Source organism: Hyperolius riggenbachi, chromosome 10 (assembly GCF_040937935.1).
Source record: "Hyperolius riggenbachi isolate aHypRig1 chromosome 10, aHypRig1.pri, whole genome shotgun sequence".
Lineage (NCBI taxonomy): Eukaryota > Metazoa > Chordata > Amphibia > Anura > Hyperoliidae > Hyperolius > Hyperolius riggenbachi.
Window position 1 is genome coordinate 105,718,281 of NC_090655.1, and position 24,610 is coordinate 105,742,890.

Genomic DNA, 24,610 nt, shown 5'->3' on the forward strand with positions numbered 1-24,610 from the left:
AAAAGAAGTTGTTGGCTGTCTGATTGCTCAAAGAATCTTGCAAGAATGATGCTGGACCTATACGGTCTATGCTCAATGAATAAGGGAGAGACTTGCCTCTCCTAGGTTCTCTAGCATCACTTAGTTAAACATAAAAATTACACACCCCCCACCAAATAACCCAACCCTAACCCATGGGTTATTTGGTGGGGGGGGGGGGTGTAATTTTTATGTTTAACTAAGTGATGCTAGAGGACCTAGGAGAGGCAAGTCTCTCCCTTATTCATTGAGCATAGACCGTATAGGTCCAGCATCATTCTTGCAAGATTCTTTGAGCAATCAGACAGCCAACAACTTCTTTTTTATATATTTTAATAAAAGTTAAGTTTTATAGATTCAGTAAACAGGATTACTTGTAGTGTTTAACGCAGGGTTCCCCAACCCCTAGGCCACGGCCCACTACTGGGCCGCAGGCTGTTCTGAGCTGGGCCGTGCCATATGTCATCATAGTGCAGAAAGAAGTGTCACTGAAGTTTGCCGGAAGCTATAGAGAAGAGCTGTCTGCAGCCATTGTTACTGCTGCCACCTAGTGTCTGTTATTTGTAATGCAGCATGCTTTCTGTCTGTATGGACACCAGGTGGCAGCAGGGAGGATGACTGGGAAGCTCTGGTGTCTTGCCAGCCACAGAGTTCAGTCTGCAGGGAGGTGATGCTGGAAGCTAGAGTAGAAGTAGGGAAGGGTAAGTGAGTGTGGGGAGGAGGAAAGTGTGTGTGGGGAGGAGGGAAGGGTGAAGTGAGTGTGGGGAGGAGGGTAAAGGGGCTGTGGGGTGGAGGGAAGGGTAAAAGTGAGGAGAGGAAGATGAGGGTAGGAAATGACTGTGCCAGTAGATAAGGAAGCCCAGGCACCCCCCTTCACACCACCTGTCACGCCAAATGTACCTTGTGCTGGTGGCTTATGCAGCAGCCCCAGTGCAGTGTTAAGTCATCTTTTCCAAAGTGCTGAGGGTGATGAAGATAGTGGTTAGGTAGGGCTGGTGTTGCCAGGACTTCTTTATGTAATGACCCTGCCTGTAGAGCAAGCCGGCACCTCGCATACGCTCAGTCCTTGGAAAAATTGCCTCATGCTGAAGTGGTCCTTGGTTTGAAAAAGGTTGGGGACCACTGCCTTAAGGTATCTCTCCTTAAAGGATACTTAAAATCCCCCCGACCCACAAACTTACTTCCTGAACGGGTATGGTTGCGGCTGACTGCGCAGGCACTGTCTGGCGATGCACGTCCTTGTTCACGTGCCCACGATCGAAAGCAGTCTGTGCAGATGCACTACATAGCTGTGATGTCACAACTACTTAGTGCGCCTGTGCAGAGCGCTCCTGGCCGTATGAGAAATCTTTACCTTATGATATTGGGGTGAAACCCCTCCCACAGTGGGATGTTAGCACTTAGGTACTGACATCACACTGTGGAAGCCTTGTTGCATTGTGGGAAATAACAGCTGTTTCCAACTGCAAAAAAACCAGCATCTCCTTTCACTGACATCACCTGCCAGCAGTAAAGATGTTTCCATGCGATACATTTCAGAATGTATATCAGGGAGAGGAAAGATTTTACAATGGGCAAATACTGACTAAAGTATTTTTAAATAATTATTGTAAAAATTAAAGGGACACTTAAGTCATCCCAAAAAAATGAGATTTACTCACCTGGGGCTTCATGCAGCTGTATTGTGCCCACGCAGACTCCCTCTGAGCCTCCTGTCCCCGCTGGCAGCCACTTCCAGTTTTGGCGACAGGAGCCGACAGGCAGGGAACGCGGGTGATTCTTCGCGTTCCCGGCCATAATAGCGCCTTCTATGCTGCTATAGCATAGAGTATATATCATGTAGCAGCATAGATGGCGCTATTGTGTCCAGGAACGCGAAGAATCACTCGCGTTCCCTGCCTGTCAGCTCCTGTCGCCGAAACCGGAAGTGGCTGCTGGCGGGGCCGGAAGGATCTGATGGAGACTGCGTGGGCACCGGAGAGCTGCAGGTGGCTGCTGGAAGCCCCAGGTGAGTAAAACTAATTTTTTTGGGGATGACTTAAGTGTCCCTTTAAGCACTTTTTTCTTCAATTTTGGTTATCTTCATAGCAGTTCCTCTTTAAAAGTCCTGTTTAGTGACAGCACTTTACAGCACACATTCCTATGGTGTACAGATAAGTGCGTGTGAACTTGATGTTAGTAGGAAGTAAGAGCCATGCACTGCAACTGATGTGACTGCTGAAAGAAGGGCTAGTGCAGGGGATTGATTATTATAAGGATGATGAAGAATTTCTCAGCCATAAACATCTGCTCATTCATTATCATACAGTATGAAGCTGTCACTCAGCTGCATGGTTAAGCGGAAACCGGCATTTCTCAAACGGCAGCGTCCCACTCATCTCAAGTGTAGCGGAGGAAGAGTTCATGGGACCCTCGTCCAATGCCCCGCTTCCCATGTTCTTCACAGAGTGAAAGTGTTTACAGGAAAAAGTAACTGCTAAATAAATTTGTCTCTGAAAGAGTAAGGCAGGGTTCACACCTGTTTGTGTTATGTGCACGGTTTCTGCTTAGGTAAACGCATTAAAGCTGAGAACCAATGTTAATCAACAGGCTAGTTCACACAACATTAGCTTCTGTGAAAATAAGTGCACGTTTTGACACATAGACACACGTGGTGTACAGAAAAGACATGCAGAGAAACGCACTCAGAAAACTGACAGACAGGTGTGAACGCTGCCTAAAGCCTGGTATACACATCCAATTTTGATTATCCAATCATGGCCCAATTTTACTACGTCCATGTAGTATGAGCGCTTACCTACAACATTTGTTTATACTACCATATTCAGAATATGTAAGCTCTCATACTAAATGGAGGTGGTAAAATTGGTCAGTGATTGGCCAAACAAAATTAAACGCGTGTGTGTGTGTGAGAGAGAAGGAGATTGCGCTACACAAACTATATTGCAGTCTAATGCAATGAAGATAATTTACATTTTAGTCTTCAGTCGCTGCTTGAAACCATGGTAACAGTATGGTTTTACTTTACAGGACTTCCCAGAATTACCATCTCTCTGTTTGTGCCACTGGTCCAGCACTTACGGTAGTCGGATGTCTGTACAAATCATGAAGACAAATTCCCAGCATTCCAGTTTCTCTAGGATCAAGGCAGACCAATTCACTGCACCAAAAAAAAGAAGTAAACTCCTTTGTGTAGATACAGAGAATACCATATTTTATGTGACCACAAATTACTCCTGCCAGAGAGTTACTGCAGTACATTGCATAATCAACTCCAGAGTGCAGCAGGTATTTCTTTTGTACTGACAGTATAAAGAACTGATCTGATGAAGTCTCTTTTTTGTTAGCAAAAACAGATTTAGGCTACTTTCCCACCAAGACGTTGCGTTTTAGGGGACGTTATGGTCGCATAACGTGCCCCTAACACAACGCATGGTGGTGTTGAAGTTGGACGTCAGATTGAGCTGTGTTATGCAGCTCTCAAAGCAGCCGCTCCAGGTTAGTGATTGGAAGCCCGGATCTTTTTAAGGATTCGGATCATTTGAATCGGATAATTGAAAAGATCCGGATCTTTGAACCGAATCATTTGAATCATTTTACTAGGGAAACAGACTGGGGGAAATGACTAGCAGGACAGGACTTTCCCTGCAGTAGTGTGAGTGTGTTGCTCCTGACTTCCAGGAGGGGTCTCTTCAAGCTGCTTTTCAAGCCGACTTTGGAGCTTTCTTTCTGGGCACTGTTTGACCTGAAGTCCCTGCTCCGGGCCTTGCCGGGCAGGGGCTTGTCTTGTGCTAACTGGCCGCTCCAGCCATGGAGCGGCCAGCTCATACCCCCCCTGCTACCTCTACTTACCTGGGGGATGAAGGGGACTCCTCTGGAGGGGACATCGCTGGGAACGCGATAGCCTGGGTGAAAGCTGCAAAAACCTGTGAGGAGACACTAGCACAGCTAAAGTACAGCTTTTCAAGATCCAAGTTCAGGTATGGGATGAAGTGGAAGCCAGAGTACCTGTGGCAGGATAAAGAGCTGCTGGACCTGAAAAGAAAAATCAAAGTTCAAAAAGCAAAGTTAGCTGACTTGATAAAAATCGGTGGGCCTTTCGCCGAGCAACTAGGCCACAAGAAACGCTTTGAAAAGATGCTCAAACCTGAGACTGACATGGATGATAGCGACACAGAGGAAGATTGTGTCGTTGTGGAAGACGAGTGCAGCCCCCCAGAGAGGCCTCCATGGATGAAGGAAGAACTGTCCCAGTCACAGATCCCACCTGGGCAAGGTGAGCCGGTTGAGTACCCCATGGAGAAGGAAAGTGAGGGTGATGTGACACAGAGTGAAGAGGACACGCTGGTGAGTGAGGGGAAGCAAGTACCTGGCTCTGCGGCGGGTGTTTGGGTGAGTGCTGGTGGTGCTGGTGCTGCTACCCCTGCTGCTGAGGGTCTTGATGGCGTGGGTGCTACTGGGGCCCGCAGTGAGGCGGTGGGTGGCGGTGCAAGTGCTGCTGTTGCTGTGGCTGGCATGCCCCCCTCTGAAATACCTGGAGGTGGTGGTGTGGCTGGAGCTGCAGCGGCCTCCCCGGATGCCCGCATGGATCCCTCTCCTGGTGGAGCCTTGGTTCCCAGATCAGGGTCACTTGTAGTAGCTGATGTGGGTTCTTGGGTAAAGCTGGGAGTGGGGACGTGTGCCCAGAGTTGCAGGGAACGCTCCCCGCATCGTATGCAGGCTTTTCAAGATGGTGCCGGCTTGCAGAGCGGCAGCCCGACAACGCCAAACCAGCTTCCGGTCCGTCGGGCGGAAGTGACATCCGCGGCTGCTTTTCCGCCTGAAGTCGGAATTTCCATAGACGTCGATGAGGCCGAACGCTGACTTTTTCCTAAGGCTGATGCGGCTGTAAGTCCGCATGGAGGCGGAAACCCCATTGGCGCTAATGTAGCGGTAAGCAGACTTTCTTCTGGAGGTGTTGCGGCTGAAAGTCCGCATGGCGGCGGAAACTCCACTACCACCAATACAGCTGTAGGCGGAATTCAGCCTGCCAATGCGGAAAGTCAAGGCAAGGGAAGCCTTTTATTGCTAGATGTGGAGATGGATGCAGGGGACGCAGAGAAACAGCCTCCAAGCGGAGTTCCGCAACCAGAGGCGGTTTTCAAGGAAAAAGAAAAGGAGGTGCATGCAAATGCACAGGAGGAGTTACCGATTGTCCCTGAAAACAATGAGACAAGCGAGGAGGATACCAAAGGATCTTCTGAGACCCCAAAAGAGGGGAAACTTACAAAGAAGGTACAGGTGACCGAGCAAGCAAGTCTGGAAATGTCCGAGGAGGATTTTCTTAAGGGGAACTCCGCGGACAACGAAAGGATAGACTCCCTTGGGTGCTGGACTCCCCCTGTTGATGGGATGGAACAATTGGCCCAGGAGCTCTTTCCTGATGGCGACAATGGAGGAGGCCAAGACTCCCTGGCGATGGAATCCGGAATCGTCCTGGAGGGTGAGAAAGATGTCACTATACCTTTTGAAAAGAAAAGAACTAAAAAAGGGAGAAATAAAATTGGCAAAGGTGTGAGGTTACAGCTTGGTGACACAGGTGATAATTTTGAGCAGGTTGTGGTCGAAGAGACTGATCAGGATAGTGATGGTGTCCAGAAAGGGTCCTTTTTACAAGCGGAGGAGGGTGGTGAAATACTCTTAGTCCAGAAGGGGGGCTTAATCAGGTCACCAAATAATTCAATGCTGGATGTATTGTTTGAGAGAAATTTAATTTCATGTTCAGAGTCTGATAATGACCTGAGTGAGGGGGAGAGGGAGAAAAGGAGAAAGAAAAGGGAGAAAAAGAGAAAACGAAAGGGAAAGCATTTAGAACCGCCTCCTGTGGTTAAGGATGATCTAATCACAGAGTTTCAGACCGCGGATTTAATTGTACGCTTGGAGAAGAAGCGGTTGGTTGTTACTGATGCTCATGTTAATGAGACGGTAGTTCAGGAGGTGGAACCAGGGGGGGATTACTCAGGCTTGCATCTGGTGGGCATGGGTGACCCCGATTGTGGTCGCCAGTTGGAGTTTAGGGCAGGTGGGAGGAGAATGGTGGTGGAAGATGAGAAATTTAAATGTTTTGATTTTCAAGGTAGACAGACCTTTATGGCGACCATTTTTGGGTTAAGCCCTGATGCCCCCAGGTACAAGCCCCCTTCTCCCCCTGTTTCCCCCTGTTTCCACCTCTAATGTGGCTGAGGAGGTGTCTGGTGGGGTGGTTGAGGTGGGTGTGGAGACAATTGAGGGTGGAGAGGCAGAGCCTCCAGAATTGGAGTATGTAACAAGGGGGGGTTTCCCAGAGTTGGGCCCGGCTGCGAGACCGGGGGCCCTTAACTCCATGGCAGCCTCAGCCAGGGGCACATCTTCTGTAAAACCAGTCTCATATTCCAGGGCGGTTAGAAGTACTGCTTTAGGGAGGAGGGTCCTGGCTCCCCTGGAGACAGAGTCGGAGGCCTACACCCCAGGCCGACGGAACGTTGTTCGCCTTAAGTGGGAACACCCTTCTGCAATTCCCACAAAAAGGGAGTTTGTCGGTTATTTGTTCGACCTGGGGTTTAGGCCCGCCGATTTATTCGCGATCCTGGCTCCAGGGGATCCACCGCCCTACTATGATGTGTCCTTCCTTTCGCAGCAGGGAATGGAGGCCTTCTTAGAAAAGAGATTGGGGGAGTCCCTGAACGGGCAATGGCACGGGTTCTCTGTGGTGCCCCTTTCAAGACAGTCCTTAGAGAGGAAGGCACACATAGTAGTCCAAAACGAGAGTATCCCGGTGCGTGACTTGATGACTTGGGTTCAGCACTACGCAGACCTCATGTCCCCGCCCCACAGGGTCCTGGATGACCTGGGAATCTGGTGGGGGGAATATGAGGTGGCGATCAAACTCCGCATCAAGGAGGGGGTCGTCACCCATATTCCCCGTTCTGCCCTTATAGGGCGGGACAAAGTGGTCACCTTCTATCCCGGTCAGCCCAGGACCTGTAACAAATGTGGTAAGCGGGGCCATCTGGCGAGCGGGTGCCCAGATCCGAGGTGCAGTCGGTGCCAGGAGTTCGGGCACTCTGCATCCGCGTGCAAACGCATAAAATGCAATTTCTGTTTTGAGTACGGACATCCGTACACAGCGTGCCCGGTCTCCTGGAACACGATGCCCTCGGATCTCAAGAAGGCCATGTTGGCCCGTATGGAGGAGGGACAGGACGCCCCAGTGCCAGATCCTAATATGTCACTACTTGAGTTATTGGATTGTGCTGTTGACCATTCTTCTGTTGCCCCTTCCTCGGTTCCTCCTCCAGCCAGCATGGCCCTTGTAGGGCAATCTGGACCCAGGTCATCGACTTATGTCCGGGATGCTGCTCGTGGCGGGGACTCTCCTCCCAAGGAGCAGCGAACCAGGTCTACTAGATCTGGTGGGGATAGGAGAGGTGGTGGGACTAAGGGCCCTACCCCTGCTCCAGGCGATCCCCCAACAAATCCTCCTATTCCGCAGCCTCGGAGGAGAAATCCTCCCAAGGGGGTTTCTTCCTCTTCCCTCCCTTCACCTGCTGACCCTCTCCCTTCCCCTCCCGATCTCCCTCCCCCCTCCACTCCTCCTCCCCCTGACCTTCCTCCTCCCTCTCCTCCTTCCCTTGCCTTTCCTTTACCTTCCCCTGTTCCTACCCTTTCTTCTCCCGTTGAAGGTGGGGCTGCCTCCCTGCCTGTCAACGTGATTTCGATTTCAGGAGCCTTTGTGTTTTCGCCTCCCGAGCCGACGGGTGCTTCCTCCGCCCCTTGCAGGAGGGAGCACCTGTCGACAGAGGAGAAAGAATATCTCGAGCAGAGGTTCAAAATCAAGAAAAAAAGGAATACTGGGTCAAAGTCTGCACCTCGGTCCTTCTCTGAAGAGAAGAGACAGACGCTAAGGCAGACAGTTGAGCAGAGGAGACAAGAGAGTAGAGACCTGAAACTCTCAAACAGGTTTGGTGTTTTGGCTGCCTCCCCCCTTTCATCGGAAGAGGAGGAGATGGTGGTCGAGACCCCTGAAGTTGTCTGAGGGGACATGGTCCTATGTGTTTATGTCTTTTTCTTTTTGTTGACGTTGTATTTTTGTTTTAGTTTTTGTCTACTGTCAAAAAGAGTATAAAGGGAAACCTAAATTATTCTGATGGCTGTTCCCCCACCACTCATGCTGGCGACGATCAACGTTGCCAGCATCAAAATGACCAGGGCTCGAAAATTGGCTTTTTCGATTTTGGCTGCCCATGAGGCTGATGTGTTTTTCCTGCAGGAGACCAGGCTCACCTCTTTGGCTGACCTTTGGCTAGCCGAGAGGGACTGGGTGTCTGGTCCGAGTTTTTGGTCTCTTGCGGGAGAGCCTGGTAGTGGTGTGGCGGTCCTTTTTAGGGCCGACATGGTAACGTGCCGGCGAGTAATTGAGGTAGAGATGGGTAGGTGTCTGGTCTTGGACGTCTGCATGAGGGGGCAGGATCTCAGGCTAATCAACATCTATGCCGACCCCAAGTCTAAGGGGGAGAGAAAGCGCCTTCTTATGCAGATCAGGCCATACCTTTTTTCAGCCTATCCTGTGATCCTGGGTGGTGATTTCAACACCGTCACTAGGGCCAAGGACAGGGCAAGGGCCCAGGTCCAGATAGGCGTAGATGGTAAGTATTTAGCAAGATTAGTTGATGAGGCGGATCTGGTGGATGTGCACATTCGTCACTCCCCAGATCTCACGGGGTTCACCTTTTATAGAGGTAGTGCTAGGTCTAGGATAGATAGATTTTTTGTTTCAGAGGGCCTCATCACTTCAACTCCTAAGTTGTTGGCGGTGGAGTTCTCGGATCACCTTATTCTGTCGGTGGGCTTGAATGCTTCGAATGCTCCTCCCAGAGGTCGGGGTATTTGGAGGATGAATTCGTCCCTGCTACTGGAAGATGAGGTGAGACAATCCTTTGAGGAGTTTTTTCAAGCACAGGTTTCCATCCTGGACTGCTTTGACAATAGGTCTGAGTGGTGGGAGGAAGTAAAAAAACGTGCTGTGAGATTTTTCAAGGGTCTAGCGTCCCGAAGGAGTATTGGTAGAAATCTAGCTTACCAGCGTCTAAGGGAGAGGTTGACTGTTCTCGTCTCTGAGGGCGGAGATCCGGGGGAGATCTCTGAGGTCAAACTTCAACTTAGGCAGCAGCAGTACGACCGGCTGGCTTCTTTAGCTCTGGAGAGGGATCATGGTAAATACCGCTCGCCTGACCCTTACCAGAGTTTTAAACAAAGTGCAGCGCTTAAGACAGTCATCGGTCTCAGGGATGGCTCGGGATCTCTGGCAAAGTCCAGGGCAGAGATTCTAGCCATCGCTAGAGGTTTTTACGCTGATCTGCTTGGGGAGAAGCCACTTGACCAGGCGAGGATGGAAGACTTCTTGGCTTCCACGCCGGGTCTGGAAGATGTTGATATTTCTGCCATAGACTTGACTACGGAGATTACTGCAGATGAAGTAGCGAGAGCCATTGGTGGCCTTGCACCTAAAAAGACCCCGGGTCCGGATGGACTGACGGCTGAGTTTTACAAGGCCTTTGTGTCAATCCTGGCCCCTCAATTGGCTGGTGCGTTCAACGATTGCCTTGCTGGGGGCCAGTTACCACCCTCCATGAGGCAATCTGCAGTAATCCTGTTGTCAAAAGGTCGTGATCCTGAGATGATTGAGAATTGGCGTCCCATCAGCCTTCTCAATGTCGACAGGAAGATCCTGGCGAAAATTTTGTTCTGGCGGTTGTCCCAGGTGACAGATGTGCTTTCTCGCCATCAGCACTGCTCTGTTGTAGGAAGAAGCACACTCTCAGCACTGTTAGCTGTCCGGGAAGTCCTGGAACGGTGCAGGGCTGATGGTTGGGGAAAATACCTGCTGACGTTGGATCAGTCCAAAGCCTTTGATCGGGTCAATCATGAGTACCTATGGCGGTTGCTTACTGTGTATGGTTTGCAGGGGGGGTTTGTAGATTGGCTGCGAACTTTATACAAGGAGGCTGAAAGTTTTATGCTGATCAATGGATGGATCGGCCAGCCTTTTGAGGTGAGCTCGGGGGTTCGCCAGGGTTGTCCGCTGAGTTCTCTACTATACGTGTTTGCCATCGACCCCTTCGTGAGGAGGCTAGAGGGCAGCACGCTTGGTGGGGTTCCAGTGGGCATCTCTGGTAGCTCATCTCTGAAGGTGGTGGCTTATGCCGACGACGTTACTGTGGTGGTCTCGGATGCAGAGGAGGCGTTGGTGGTTGCTGAGGAGATCACCAGGTACTCATTGGCATCTGGTTCGAAGATCAATCCGGATAAGTGTGAAACTTTCTGGATGGGTAAAGTTGGAGAGTCCTTTAGACTTCCTGGGTCTTTTCCCTTGCCTCAGGAAGAAATTAAGATTCTTGGCATCAAATTCGGCCCAGGCGATTATGGCCTGCGAAATTGGGAAAGCAAGCTGTCTGATGTCGACAGGAAAGTAACTCGCTGGAAAGGTTGGAGTTTGACCTTTAGGGAAAGGATTGACCTGATCAAGACTTACCTGATACCAATATTGTTATATGTCAGTTATGTCACAATTTTGCCAGCATCCCTGTACACCAGGGTCAATGGCCTGTTTTTCCTATTGTTATGGGGAAACAGGCTAAACCATGTGCGCAGGAATATTACTTACAAAGCTAGGCGGGAGGGTGGCTTAGGTATGGTCAACCCGATCGTTTTTTTCTCCTTGATTTTTATTAAACACAACATTGGTAGTTTGTTGTTGGAGAACCCGCCTAGCTGGGTAGGTATCTTCCAGACTTGGTGTGAGCCTTTCCTTAGAGAATGGAAGAGCGGTGGCCCAGTGAAAAATCTGAGAGCACGTCATGGCTACCTTCCGACCTATGTCTTGCCTTGTTTGAAGAAACTGCAGCAGTGGGGATTGATGGTGGAGGACATCAGATCGGTCGACAGGAAAGTCTTGTCGGCTAGGTTGGTGGACTCTTACTTTCCTGACTCACTGGCTTTGAGGGATTGCCCAGGCACAATTATGGAGGAGGGCTTGCGTTTGTTGAATTCGCCGCGGGTTCCGAATAAATTGTGGGACATCGCCTGGCTTACCTTCCAGGGCAAACTTTACGTTGGAGGGAACATGAAGTGTCGGCAGGTGGCAGAGCGTGGTTGTCCTCGACAGGGGTGTGCTGTTGAGGAGACCATGGACCATTTCCTGATGTCATGCCCTTTCAACGTGGAGGTGTACAAACAGGTGGGGAGGGCTCTGAATATCCCGTTTCTGGCGCATCTCAGTTATGCTGAGTGGGCCTATGGAGCGTTCAATCAGCGCCAGGGTTATGATTTGAGCACTTTATACGTAGTCAGCTTAGTGGTTAGGAGACACTTATGGTTGGCACGGTGTGACTTAGCTATTAGACAGCGAGACTTGCCTGTCCAGGTGGTGGTGAGCACTATTCTCGGTGAGGTGAGGAATATTCGGTTCTTGGAGAGAAAGAAACTGGGGAGAGGAGCTTGGGTTCTGGCGTGGCAGAACATCAAGCCTCCTTAAACTGGCGGAGGTCTCTCCTGGGTGTTAGCTTGTCTGTCGCTTCTCTTGTACACCTCAGATTTTTTTTTCTTTGACATTTTTTTGAAGTCTGGCCGCAGACACAAGGGGAGTGTCCCTTTGTGCTCTTCTTTTTAGTTGTTGGTGTGGTTTTGTCCTGTGTTTGGGCTTCAATTTCTTTTCAGTCTTGTCTTGTGTAGTGTCTTCTAATCTTATGTACTTGCTTATTGGTCGGGCGTAAAAGTCCCGCGGTATGTATGTGGAATGTATGGTGTAATGTGGGTGTTGTCCTTCACTTTTTGGGTGGTGGTGTATGTTATATGTCTTTCTCTTTTCTTTTTTTTTGTCCTGTTTGTTTTGAATGATGTGATGTAGGTGTTGACTTGTGTCCTTTTGGGTGGTGGTTGGTGTTATGTGTTTTATTTTTTTCTTTCTGTCTGGTTGTCCTGTTTGTCTGAATGTAGATGAGTGATGTCTCCTCAGCAGCTATACTTCTGGAGTATGGAACAGTTTCTTGTTCACAAGTTATGTGCATAGCACAGTTTTGTTTGATTTGTATTTTCTTGGGTACATTGACAGAGTTTTTCTGTAATCATGGCGTTGTTTCAGTTGTATTATGGTGTGGGAAAGATTATTCCCTGATTATATTTGTTTCCTTACTTGTATTGCATACTTTTTATATTTATTTCATTGTATGCTGTATGATGGTATTTTGATTTACAGGCATACTTTTATCTTATTTATTATTCCTTGTATGCTTTAAGTTTGTTGATTAATAAAAAAAAAAGTCCCTGCACTGTACATTCTGTATGTTCCTGTTTCTTCCAGACAGACATCCACTGTGAACCGAATCTTTCATTGTGATGATCCGGATGATTCGACTCACAAAAAAGATCCGGATCAAATTAACGATTCGTTCATGATCCTGACAACACTACAGTCCCACCACGAGTCTCCTCAGTGCAGTGAATATTAATTAGCCATGTGGCAGGCCGCCGAGGAGGAGGGGAGACCTCCTCCTCCAACATTACTGAGCATGTGCAAACAGTCTAACATGGCTTAGCCTAGTATAACGTACAGCATGCAGCACTTTGTTTAAACGTGCTGCGTTACTATGTAACGCAACGTGTGCACTGTGAAACAGCACATTGATTTTACAGTGCTGTGAGTTAGGCTGCGTTACTGGCTGCTGTAAAGTGGGACTTTAACGTCCCACTGTGAAACCAGCCTAAAAATAGCAGAACTCCCGTTCCTGCCCTATATGTGATTTCTATTGCCACTGCTACTCCTTGGAACTGGGATGCTTTTGAAAGAACACTCCACTTAAAGGACAACTGACGTGAGAAGAATATGGAGGCTGTCATATATATTTCCTACAATACCAGTTGCCTGGCAGCCCTGCTGATATAAAAACAGGGAACACCAAGAGCCCCAATAGTGTAATTCGTACTGGACAAGGTGGCAATAAGTTTGTATTGCTAAATACTCACAAGTCAGGGTCACCAGCAGGCAACCACTGTAAAGGCAGGTGGGGAGATTGTCCTGACCCCACTCAGGATTAAGAAGTCGCTCTCTGTAGACAGGAAGAAAGGGTAGCAACCCTCCACCGAGGGTGGACTCAAAATTGTATACAATGAACAGAGGCGCCAAAAGTATAAGATTAGATTAAATGAGCTTAAAAACCAACTTAAATGGCAAAATTGAACAATCTGCACAAGGATTCAAATTAAGCGCCTCCCTACAGAGGCGCTTAATTTGAATCCTTGTGCAGATTGTTTGATACTCCTCCCTATATTGCCTGATGAAGCGGGGTTGAACCTGCGAAACGCGTTGCATTTCTTTTTGGAGTTCCTAATAAATGTGTTTGACTGTCTGAATCGCAGTCGTTGTCGTGTCTGCTTGAGGGAGGTAAGACCACCACTTCCTCCTTCAATTTTGCCATTTAAGTTGGTTTTTAAGCTCATTTAATCTAATCTTATACTTTTGGCGCCTCTGTTCATTGTATACAGCCCTGCTGATATATTTGGCTGCCAGGCCAGGTGTTTGAATATCACCAGAAACAAGCATGCAGCTAGTGTTGTCACATCTGACCACAGTGTCAGGAACACCTGATCTGCTTCATGTTTGTTCAGGGTCTATGACAAAAAGTATTAGAGGCAGAGGATTGGCAGGATAGCCAGGCAACTGGTATTGCTTAAAAGAAAATAATATGGCAGCCCCATATCCCAGTGCTGGTCGTAATGGAAAAATCTACGCTTACGGATCATTTCGCGTAATTTTACGCTATTACGCATTACGCAATTACGGTTATGGCGTAGGAAGTTATCTACGGTACATCACTGTAATTACGCGTAAACTTACGACGTTACGCGTAAGGATACCGTAAACTACTTATTGCACTTCGCATCTCCGCGTAGCTATCGTAGCCGTATGCGTAACATTATGCTCGCATGCGGATTTTCTTTACGCGTTACCCCTGATTGTACCGCGCATGCGCGCACCGGAATGCCAACGATGCGTATGTTGTAGTCGGCAAGCGTACAACCATGCGTATCCGCGCCGCAACCACTGCGCGCGCATGCGTACTTTGCCTCCGTACACGTACGTACACGCGTACGTCACAAGCGGAAGTTTTGATTGGCTGATGCGTAGAGACAGGAAGTTGGCCAGAGCAGGCACCGGCAAACGCGTGGAGAGGACGCATCACAGGCATCAGACACGCAGCACTGCCATCAACCATCCACCATGCCTCCTAAGATTCCCCTCAGGATGAAAGAGATGCTAATTGAGGTAACTTAAGCAATCTATTAACAGAATGTATAGTTTTTGGCTACTGTTTCTGACTGCATTTCTCTAATCTTTATATGTCCCATCATGTAAAAGGATATCATAGGTGTTAGTGTAGTAGAGAATTGTTTTTAGTTTATCTCTGTAACTTTGCATTTGTAGCAGTACTGTTAATAGTAGAGTGAGACATATTCACTACAGTGACCTGTTTTTTCTGGTTCCAACCTGGGACAAGTGAAGGTGGGGGGTGGGCTGTGGACGGCTGGGGAGGGGGTCGCAGCGCGCCGGAAAACGGGCCTGGGGGGCGTGTGCGGCGCGCATAGTGCGGGGCGCACTATGCGCGCCGCACACGCCCCCCAGGCCCGTTTGTTTTCTGCTAAAATGTGGCCTAAATTGCGTTTGTTTTCTGCTAAAATGTGGCCTAAATTGCGTTTGTTTTCTGCTAAAATTTGGCCTAAATTGCGTTTGTTTTCTGCTAAAATGTCTATATTTGCTGCTTTGGGGTTACGGTTACGCTCCGCCCATACAATGTCATGACCACGCCCTTTTTTTGGCGCCCCGCCAAAAAATGGGTGTGGTCATGACATTGTATGGGTGGAGCGTAACCGTAACCCCAAAGCAGCAAATATAGACATTTTAGCAGAAAACAAACGCAATTTAGGCCAAATTTTAGCAGAAAACAAACGCAATTTAGGCCACATTTTAGCAGAAAACAAACGCACTTTGGGCCACATTTCAGCAGAAAATGAACGCACTTTGGGCTGCATTTCAGCAGAAAATAAACGCAATTTGGGCCACATTTCAGCAGAAAGTAAACGCAATTTGGGCCATATTTTAGCAGAAAACAAACTCAATTTAGGCCACATTTTAGTAGAAAACAAACGCACTTTGGGCCACATTTCAGCAGAAAATGAACGCACTTTGGGCTGCATTTCAGCAGAAAATAAACGCAATTTGGGCCACATTTCAGCAGAAAGTAAACGCAATTTGGGCCATATTTTAGCAGAAAACAAACTCAATTTAGGCCACATTTTAGCAGGGAAAAAAATCGCAATTTGGGACACATTTCAGGCAAGCATCACGCAAGGCCTTTCAGTCCGCACGTCATCCCCAATCCAACCAAAAACAGTATTGCCAGGCACAACAGCCAGTAGAGGAGAATTGAGAATCCAGGTGAGAGGTGTCTACCATATTAAGGGGGCATTCTGCCTATTTATGTGAAATCCTGTCTATTTATGTGCCTCATGACTGCTGAGTTTGTCTTGTTGGGGGCCTCATGATTGATGAATTCGTCTTGTTGAAGGCCTCACAATTTTTTGGGGGCCTCAAGATTGCTGAATGTCTTGTTGGGGGCCTCATGATTTGTTGGGGGCCTCATGATTGCTGAATTTGTCTTGTTGGGGGCAACATGATTGCTGAATTTGTCTTGTTGGGGGTCTCAAGATTGCTGAATGTGTCTTGTTGGGAGCCTGATGATTTCTTGGGGGCCTCATGATTGCTACATTTGTCTTGTTGGGGGCCTCTGGGAAAAGCTGAATCATTATCCTATGAGACAATAGCATTAAACCTACATTTTTGCTTTTTAAAACGGAAAATAAAACTGTGAGGTTCTAAAAAACGAATACATTTTTCAGGAGTAGGATGAAAGAAATTGTTTATCTTCACAGTTTATTTGCAACTTGGATTTTCAATAATGTTCATGTATGAGTTAAAACGTTTGTATGAAGTTTTAAATTGCTGTTGCCACTTTGCGATAGATAAATTGACTTTTGGGTTGCAGTTTGGGCACTCGGCCTCCAAAAGTTTCGCCACCACTGTCCTAATCTAATGTCCCACATTGCTAAGTAAACGAAAATTTGTCGCCACCCATGGCCACACCCACATTCTGGTCCATGGCCGCACCCATTTTTGGGGGTGGCGCGTACGTGCGCCGCACAACATAACCCTCAGGTTTTTCGGCGCACACATCTTCTATAAAATTTGCGGCACACCACTTCTTCCCTGCCTTTTTGCACCCCCCCCCCTGGAAAATTTTGTGCGGACGCCCATGGCTATGAACTGGCACAAAGTCTATAGACGCCGCGCCCAGTTCATGGAATCCATTCAATTATATATTTGATGCTTGCTGTCACAGGATCTTCTCTGTCAGTCCAATCACACATGAAATGAAATGATGTAGTTATTATGGCTAGCAATGTCAGCAGTTATAGGTGGCACTAGTCATCGTTGATCCCTAGTATCTGCCCGAAGTCATAGTTGGTTGCTTCCCACAATTTTTGAAAACTGTCATTATGAATAATATTATAATCTTTTACATTATGCTGTAAGTAAGAAGATTCTTAATTAATGAAGGTATAATACAGTGGTCATTAATACTGTAATATTTCTTTTCCAGGAATTTACAAGAGGCCAGTATGACCTCACCACCCCGAGGGAGAAAAGGGACGTGGTGAGAAGGGTGCAGGGGATCCTGAGGGCCGAGTACCGGCGGGACCTCACCACCAAGCAGGTCCAAATGCTTTGGAGTGATCTTAAGAGGAGGGACCAGGACCTGCTCAGGCGGGTGGTTGCCCAAATAGGATGTAAGTCAGCAAACTATTAGTTTATGTATGTCTATTTTGGGTTTTATATGCTGTATGTATTTATCCTAAAAAATAATTCCATGGGCTGAATACTATAGAGTTGTGCAGTATGTACAGTTACAGTATATATCCGTAAGGTATTCACAGTGCAGCACTTTTCCCACATTTTGTTTTGTTAGGGGCTTATTCCAAAATGGGTTTAAACATATTATTTTGTGCTCCTGTGTGGGCATAGTGATGATATTTGTGCAATATGTACTGATTATACTGCATTCATGCAAATAAAGTTATTAAAAAAAATGGGCCCCTAGGCTTAACATTGGTTTTTGATAACCACTGATGATCAATTAACTTTTTTTTTTAGAAAAATTTGATAGGTGCTGTCGTCCATCTGGACCCTATATCCTCTCCAGGCCCTAGGCAAGTGGCTAGGTTTGCCTTGTGGATGTTCCGGCTTTGTTGCACAGCAATTTTTTTTAAAGATCTCTCCAGAGCTATTCAATCGTATTGAAGCCTAAGCTCTTGCTGGGCCACTCAAGGACATACACAGAGTTGTCTTGGAGCCACACCATTGATATCTTGACTGTGTGCCCAGGGTCGTATTCCTACTACAAGATGAACCATTGCCCCAGTCTGCGTTCCAAGTGCTCTCTTTAAAGTGATCCTTAAGCCTGTAAAAAAAAAAAAAAAAATTTTGACTCAACTGTGGCTTCCCTGAGCCCCCTGCAGTCGATCGGTGCCCTCGCCGCCACGCTCAGATCCTCCTGGACCCCACGGCGACCACTTCCGGTTTCGCTGTCAGGAACCGACAGGCATTGGGAACGCGAGTGATTCTTCGTGTTCCCAGCAAAAATATCGCCCCCTATGCTACTATTACGTCCCGGAGGCCGCAATAGCCGCAAAGGATCACTTTAAAGCCTATCCTAGTTTTATTTTACTGTATTGAAGAGTCATATTCTTTCATGTATAATAAATACATTAAAGGAATAAGAATATGACTTTTTGTTCTGTGTTTACAGTAAGGTCCTTATCAAAGTTCACTTGAAAATAGAAATAAAAGTAATTGTAGTTCAAACAATAAAGTTATTACTTTTTATCCATTTTATCATATATTTTGATTAAATTGTATTATTCATTACTCCTTACTACAGCTGCAAGTGGTGCCCGCACTGCCCGGCCCCGGGGATCCTCTGCACCCAGGCCTCCTTCTTCGTCAAGGGCCTCCTCACCTGGCCCCAGCCATCATAGCCAGAGGGCTTATCGTAGTCGAGCCAGGACACCGCTTTATGGTAAAATTCTCTTACTGTATGATTAACATTGCATACTATGTAAAAGCAAGTAAATGCTATGTTATATGTATTACATTACAGGTTCTTAATTTTAGGGATGATCAATGAGATTGAAATATGTACAAGTTGATGGATTGCTGGGTTTACCTATTTTGCACATTTTTTTCTACAGTTCCTCTATCAACATATACGAGGCTGAGCGGCCAGGTGAGGAGGCTGACGAAGACGAAGAGGAGGCATGAGCGGGAAATCCGCATACTGAAGACACAGATGCTGGAGATGCGCCAGCATATGGCGAATGTGGAGGAGGAGGTCCGCCAGTTGAAGGGGACAGGGGGTAGGGTGGACTGAGGGTTTTTTTTTTTTGTTGTTGTTTTTTTTTTGTTTTGTTGAACATTTTTACTGCTGGCAGGTGATGTAGCTGCTGCATGGTTAAGTGCACTCAGCAGCACTTAAAAGGCCTGGTGTTTCTTTAACAGTTTCACAGCATCAGAACTTTGTTTCTCTTATACAAGCCTCATTTTTAGCTGTACAGAAGAAAACTGCCCGGGCAGTTTAACCCTGAATCCGGGCAAAGCATGATGGGATTTCTGATGTTGTTGTTCTCGTTCTGCTGTTTTTGTGCAATTTTTTTTTTTTTTAACATTTTGAATTTGACATTTGAAGCCTAGGGTGTGCAGCTGGGAGGGGTGATCAGGACACAGGACAGTTGGAACTGTGTCTCCTGCTCCCTGTCACCTCCTTTCAACCAAAAAGATGGCTGCCCCCATGACAAAGATGGCTGTCCCCATGAATCACAAACATTTGACTGTTCTTTTAAAACAGGGTGGGTAAGAGATTATATTACCTATCTATTCTAATTAACATAACTAATGTAACTTAATGACAGTATATTTGTTTAGGCTGAAGTTCCCCTTTACAGTGGATCCGAGATGAACTTTTACTCATTGCATAATTGTGTTCCTTACATATAGTTTATAGGGCATTCCTCAAGCCAAATACTTTTTTTGTTTTGTTTTAATACCCTAATTTCCTATAAACTAAACAAGCCACACCCACAGCTTCTCCAGAATGCCTTGGCGCTTGCAAGGGATTGTGGGATATCAGTCTGGGCAGGTGAAAAAGGTGTTATGCTGGGAATACACGGTTCGTTTTTGCCTTCGTTTAAACCTTCGTTTCGATTGTGCCTTTTGTCCTTTTCGATCCCGAAATAATCGATCATACGGTTAATATCACCAGCCACGGTTTCGTTTTTTTTTTCGATTCTGATGGTTTCGTTTTCCCAATGATCGAAGGCTGCAAAGAAACGAAACGAAAATCCCTTTTTACAGGGACGGACTAGCATAAACGAATATATAATCGATCTGAACAGCCATCAAGCCTACCAATGGCTCGATTAGATGGATAAAGAGAGATAATATCAAACATGTTCGATCACTAGTCGTTCGTTTTTGGGGTCTATTAATCGAAACTATAATGAGATTATGACTATTTTCACATACGTTTTCAACACTCGATTCGTTTACCGAACGAATCGAAGGTTTAAACGAAGGCAAAAACGAACCGTGTATTCCCAGCATTACCACTAGCTATACATTTCAGAGGCAGAGTTTTCACAATCTGAGAGCTTCAGTGCAGATACAGATCAGTTGCCTTTGTAATGGAGGAGATAAGAGTGGAGTTTTCACAGAATATGCAGATAGGCAGATTAGCATTGCCCTAGATACAGATAAGCTTGCCTGTGTGTGTAATTGTGTAATAGTGACAAGCAGAAAACATGTCTGCTCCCATTGTATCACAGGAAAAAATATTAATATGCTGTTGAAGCTGTTTGAAGATAGATTTGCTGTGTAAACTATCTAAACTTTAGATAAGAAATATAGACAAGTTACTTGTTATATTTAGTTTTTCATCTCGGATCCGCTTTAAGAAAAAAAAAAAAAGAAAAGAAAAACTTTTCACAAAAAAATAAAATTTTTTCTTAAAAAAGGATAAGTTTCTTCTCTTTTGTTGTACGATCTCTGACACTGACACATTGTGTTGGACTAAATAATCGCAAAAGAAATGCAATGACATTGTTAATACAATGCATTTCAAAAACATATATTTATGCAGAATACTTAGTTGTATGTGTCACATTGCTTGTGTGATGCAATCCCTTAATTTTGTAGATCTTCTTCTGTGTCCAACACAAAGCACCAGTGTGCAAAATAGACATTTAAAGTGTAAAGAGTATATGTAGCAATTATTCATTGCTTTTTAGTTCTCTTTTACAGCGCATGCAGGTTCAGGCTACTCTACTTTCTTCCTCCCCTCCTCTCTGTGGCACGCGTCATAGTGCACGGAACTATGATGCGATGCAGAGAGTCGGAAAAGAATTCGAGGAGACAGAGACTGCGCATGCGCTGTAAGGACCCACTGCCACAGACATCATTTTTCATGTTTCAGCTCTACTTTCTGTAGGAGCCATGTTTTCAATAGCATTGAGAGTGGGCATACCGGGATGGAGAGGGATTAAGAGAGGAAGTGTATACACTTCATATACACTTGGGTATACTTAAAGGGACTCCAAGATCAAATTAAACGCAAAATGTGAACTTACCCGGGCTTTGCTGTAGCCCAGTGCTGGTCTGTAGTTCCCACGACGTACCTCCGGGTCTTCTCCCAATGCCTCTTCAGAAATGGTTGGCCGGCGGATCCTGGCGACACTCGGGCCGATTGTCGGGCTCCTTCTTCCGCATACATCACGCGTAACGTCATTACGGTGTCCGGCGTCACAGTACGGCGCATGCGTGGTTTAATCGCGCATGCGCCGTACTGTCACGCCGGCCACCGTGATGACGCGAGGCGGCCGGCGTAATGACGTTACGCGTGATGTATGCGGAAGAAGGAGCCCGACACTCGGCCCGAGTGTCGCCAGGATCCGCCGGCCAACTACAGACCAACACTGGGCTACAGCAAAGCCCGGGTAAGTTCACATTTTGCGTTTAATTTGATCTTGGAGTCCCTTTAAAAACATACCCTGTGCCCCTGCTCAGTGTCCCTTTCAGGGGTTCTTTCTTTAGGGTGGGGGAGAAGAATTTGGGCCTGGTTTGCAGGCATTACAAAATACTTACCGAGCCTCCAGCGGCGTTTTGTAGCCTTCCTGAAGCTCCTAGCATGCTCCTATTGGCTTTCCGACGTACTCTGTTCACGGCAGCAGGCGTATCACTCGACTCTAGGCAGGTCAGGTAACACGCCGGCTTCCATGCAAGGAGGATTGCAGAAAGCCGCTAGGAGTTTCAGGAGGGCTGAAAGATGTTGCTGGAGGTTTCAGTGAATATTTTGGAGCAGGTTTGCGTTTTTTTCTGCTGGTGGTTCAAGTAAGCAACCGACAAGCACATGAATACGGCTTCAAGTGATCACAGCTGGTGGATATTGGGGACATATGTATATACAGTATATGTATAAATAAAATATATATATCTATATATATATATATATAGATATATATATATATATATATATATAGATATATATATATATATATATATATATATGCATCTGATAATAAATCTCCATGCATGTATATCTGATACACATATAAATAGAGGTAGCCAGACCTCTCCATCCAGTTAAATATAGGTAGCCAGATCTAATCCCCCACCCTCCCAAGTAATTCATAGGTACCCAGACCTCTCCCATCTCCCCCCAGTAATTCATAGGTAGCCAGACATCTCCCCTCTCCCCCCAGTAATTCATAGGTAGCCAGACCTCTCCCCTTTCCCCCCAGTAATTCATAGGTAGCCAGACCTCTCCCCTCTCCCCCCCCCCCCCCCAGTGATTCATAGGTAGCCAGACCTCTACCCTCTCCCCCCAGTAATTCATAGGTACCCAGACCTCTCCCCTCTCCCCCCAGTAATTCATAGGTAGCCAGACCTCTCCCCTTTCCCCCCAGTAATTCATAGGTAGCCAGACCTCTCCCCTTTCCCCCCAGTAATTCATAGGTAGCCAGACCTCTCCCCTCTCCCCCCAGTAATCCATAGTTAACCAGACCTGAACCCCTTCCACCCTCCCCCCAGTAAATCATAGGTAACCAGACCTGAACCCCTTCCACCCTCCCCCCAGTAATTCATAGGTAGCCAGACCTCTCCCCTTTCCCCCCAGTAATTCATAGGTAGCCAGACCTCTCCCCTCTCCCCCCAGTAATCCATAGTTAACCAGACCTGAACCCCTTCCACCCTCCCCCCAGTAAATCATAGGTAACCAGACCTGAACCCCTTCCACCCTCCCCCCAGTAAATCATAGGTAACCAGACCTGAACCCCTTCCACCCTCCCCCCAGTAGTTCATAGGTAGCCAGACCTCTCCTCTTCCCCCCAGTAATCCATAGGTAACCAGACCTGAACCCCTTCCACCCTCCCCCCAGAAATTCATAGGTAACCAGACCTGAACCCCTTCCACCCTCCCCCCAATAATTCATAGGTAACCAGACCTGAACCCCTTCCACCCTCCCCCCAATAATTCATAGGTAACCAGACCTGAACCCCTTCCACCCTCCCCCCAGTAAATCATAGGTAACCAGACCTGAACCCCTTCCACCATCCCCCCAGTAGTTCATAGGTAGCCAGACCTCTCCCCTTTCCCCCCAGTAATTCATAGGTAGCCAGACCTCTCCCCTCTCCCCCCCCCCCCCCCAGTGATTCATAGGTAGCCAGACCTCTACCCTCTCCCCCCAGTAATTCATAGGTACCCAGACCTCTCCCCCTCTCCCCCCAGTAATTCATAGGTAGCCAGACCAAATCCAAATCCAAATCCAAAAAAGCTTTATTGGCAGGACCAAATACATTTAGCATTGCCAAAGCAAAACAAGACAAAACATTAACATGGGGGGGGGGGGGGGGTTTGTGGGAATAGGGAAGGATATAGGGAGTTGGGGTATATAGTCCATAGGTGTGTGGATGATGTAAGGGGCAGCATGGGGGACTGGGATATACAGTCCATAGGGGGGTATTGGGGGGGAATACAGTCCATGTGGTATCATGTTCCTCTCAGTTGGTGGCAGGCTGTGACATATCGGGCAGCTATTTGCACGGTTGTTTCCTCCTCCCCCAGTAGGATGTAGAGTTTCCGCTCCTCATCTGTGGAGGTAAAATCCTGGATGTGGGCGGAGAGTCTCTGGAAGTGGGCGGTCCTCACAGGTGCATATTTGCTGCAGTGTAGCAGGAAGTGGGCCTCATCCTCCAAGACCTCCTGGTCGCATTGTCTGCACAGTCTCTCCTCCCGGGGCTTCCATGTCTGTCTGTGCCGCCCTGTCTCTATCTCCAGGCTGTGGGCACTCAGACGGTACAAACTCAAGACCTGTCTGTCTTTGTGGTGGTGTAGCCTCCCCAGATATGGAGCCATTGTGTACTCCCTCTGTAGTGATTGATAGACAGCGAGTTTCTTGGAATTCTTTATGTCACTTCTCCATTCCTCTATGTATCGTTCCTTGCAGCTTTCTATAGTCTGTTTTATTTGGGCTTTTGTCAGCCTGTGTTGGTGGCCTTGGCTGGGCTGGCTGCTGATGCTTTGCTTGAGAGCGCGTGGTATGGCCTCGCCCCCCTGGCTCAGTGAGGCTTTATGGTGGTAAGTGCTGGGGTTGCTGCTCTGTATATGCGCCCAGTATGAGAGTGCCCTCTGCTGGATAGTAAGCCATAGTGGGAACCTGCCTAGCTCTGCCCGGCAAGCTGAGTTTGAAGTGCTTCGATGGACTTGGAGGAGATACTTGCAGAACTCTAGATGGAAGATTTCTGTTGGGCTGGAGTCCCATTTTGATTGGTCAGGGTAGGTGACCGGGCCCCATACCTCACTGCTATAGAGCAGGATTGGGGTGATGATGCTGTCGAATATCTTTGCCCACACTCTCACTGGTGGTTTTAGGTGGTAAAGCTGTTTTCTGATGGCATAAAATGTTCTGCGGGCTTTGTCTTTCAGGGCCTGTACTGCTGGTTTAAAGCTTCCTGATTGGTTGATCTCCAGCCCCAGGTAGGTGTAGCTGTTAGTGGACACCAGTGGGGAGCCATTTAATATAAATGAGGAGGTAGGGGTTTTATTTCCATTCTTCCTCTGGAACACCATCACTTTTGTCTTCTTTGGGTTGATGGGCAGTGCCCATGTGGTACAGAAAGTCTCCAATACTGACAGGCTGTCCTGTAGTCCTTTCTCTGTTGGGGAGAGCAGCACAAGGTCATCTGCATACAGCAGGAACTTCACCTCACGGTCATGCAGGAGGAGGCCTGGAGCTGGGAAGGATTCCAGGGCTACAGCCAGTTGGTTAATGTATATGTTAAAGAGTGTTGGGCTCAGACTGCAGCCCTGCCTGACTCCTCGACCCTGCTTGAAGAACGCACTTCTCTTCCCATCTAC

General features: G+C 47.4%; 1 protein-coding gene across 3 annotated transcripts in view; it reads left to right on the forward strand.

Moving 5' to 3' along the window:
• The window catches only part of TLX1 (T cell leukemia homeobox 1), a 224,614-nt gene that overhangs the window by 16,381 nt on the left and 183,623 nt on the right, over positions 1-24,610 (forward strand). For all 3 annotated transcript variants that reach the window (XR_011024309.1, XR_011024310.1, XR_011024311.1), the window contains exon 2: positions 3,049-3,306. The gene's annotated coding sequence lies outside the window, so the exon portion shown is untranslated. The remainder of the gene's footprint in view (positions 1-3,048; positions 3,307-24,610) is intronic.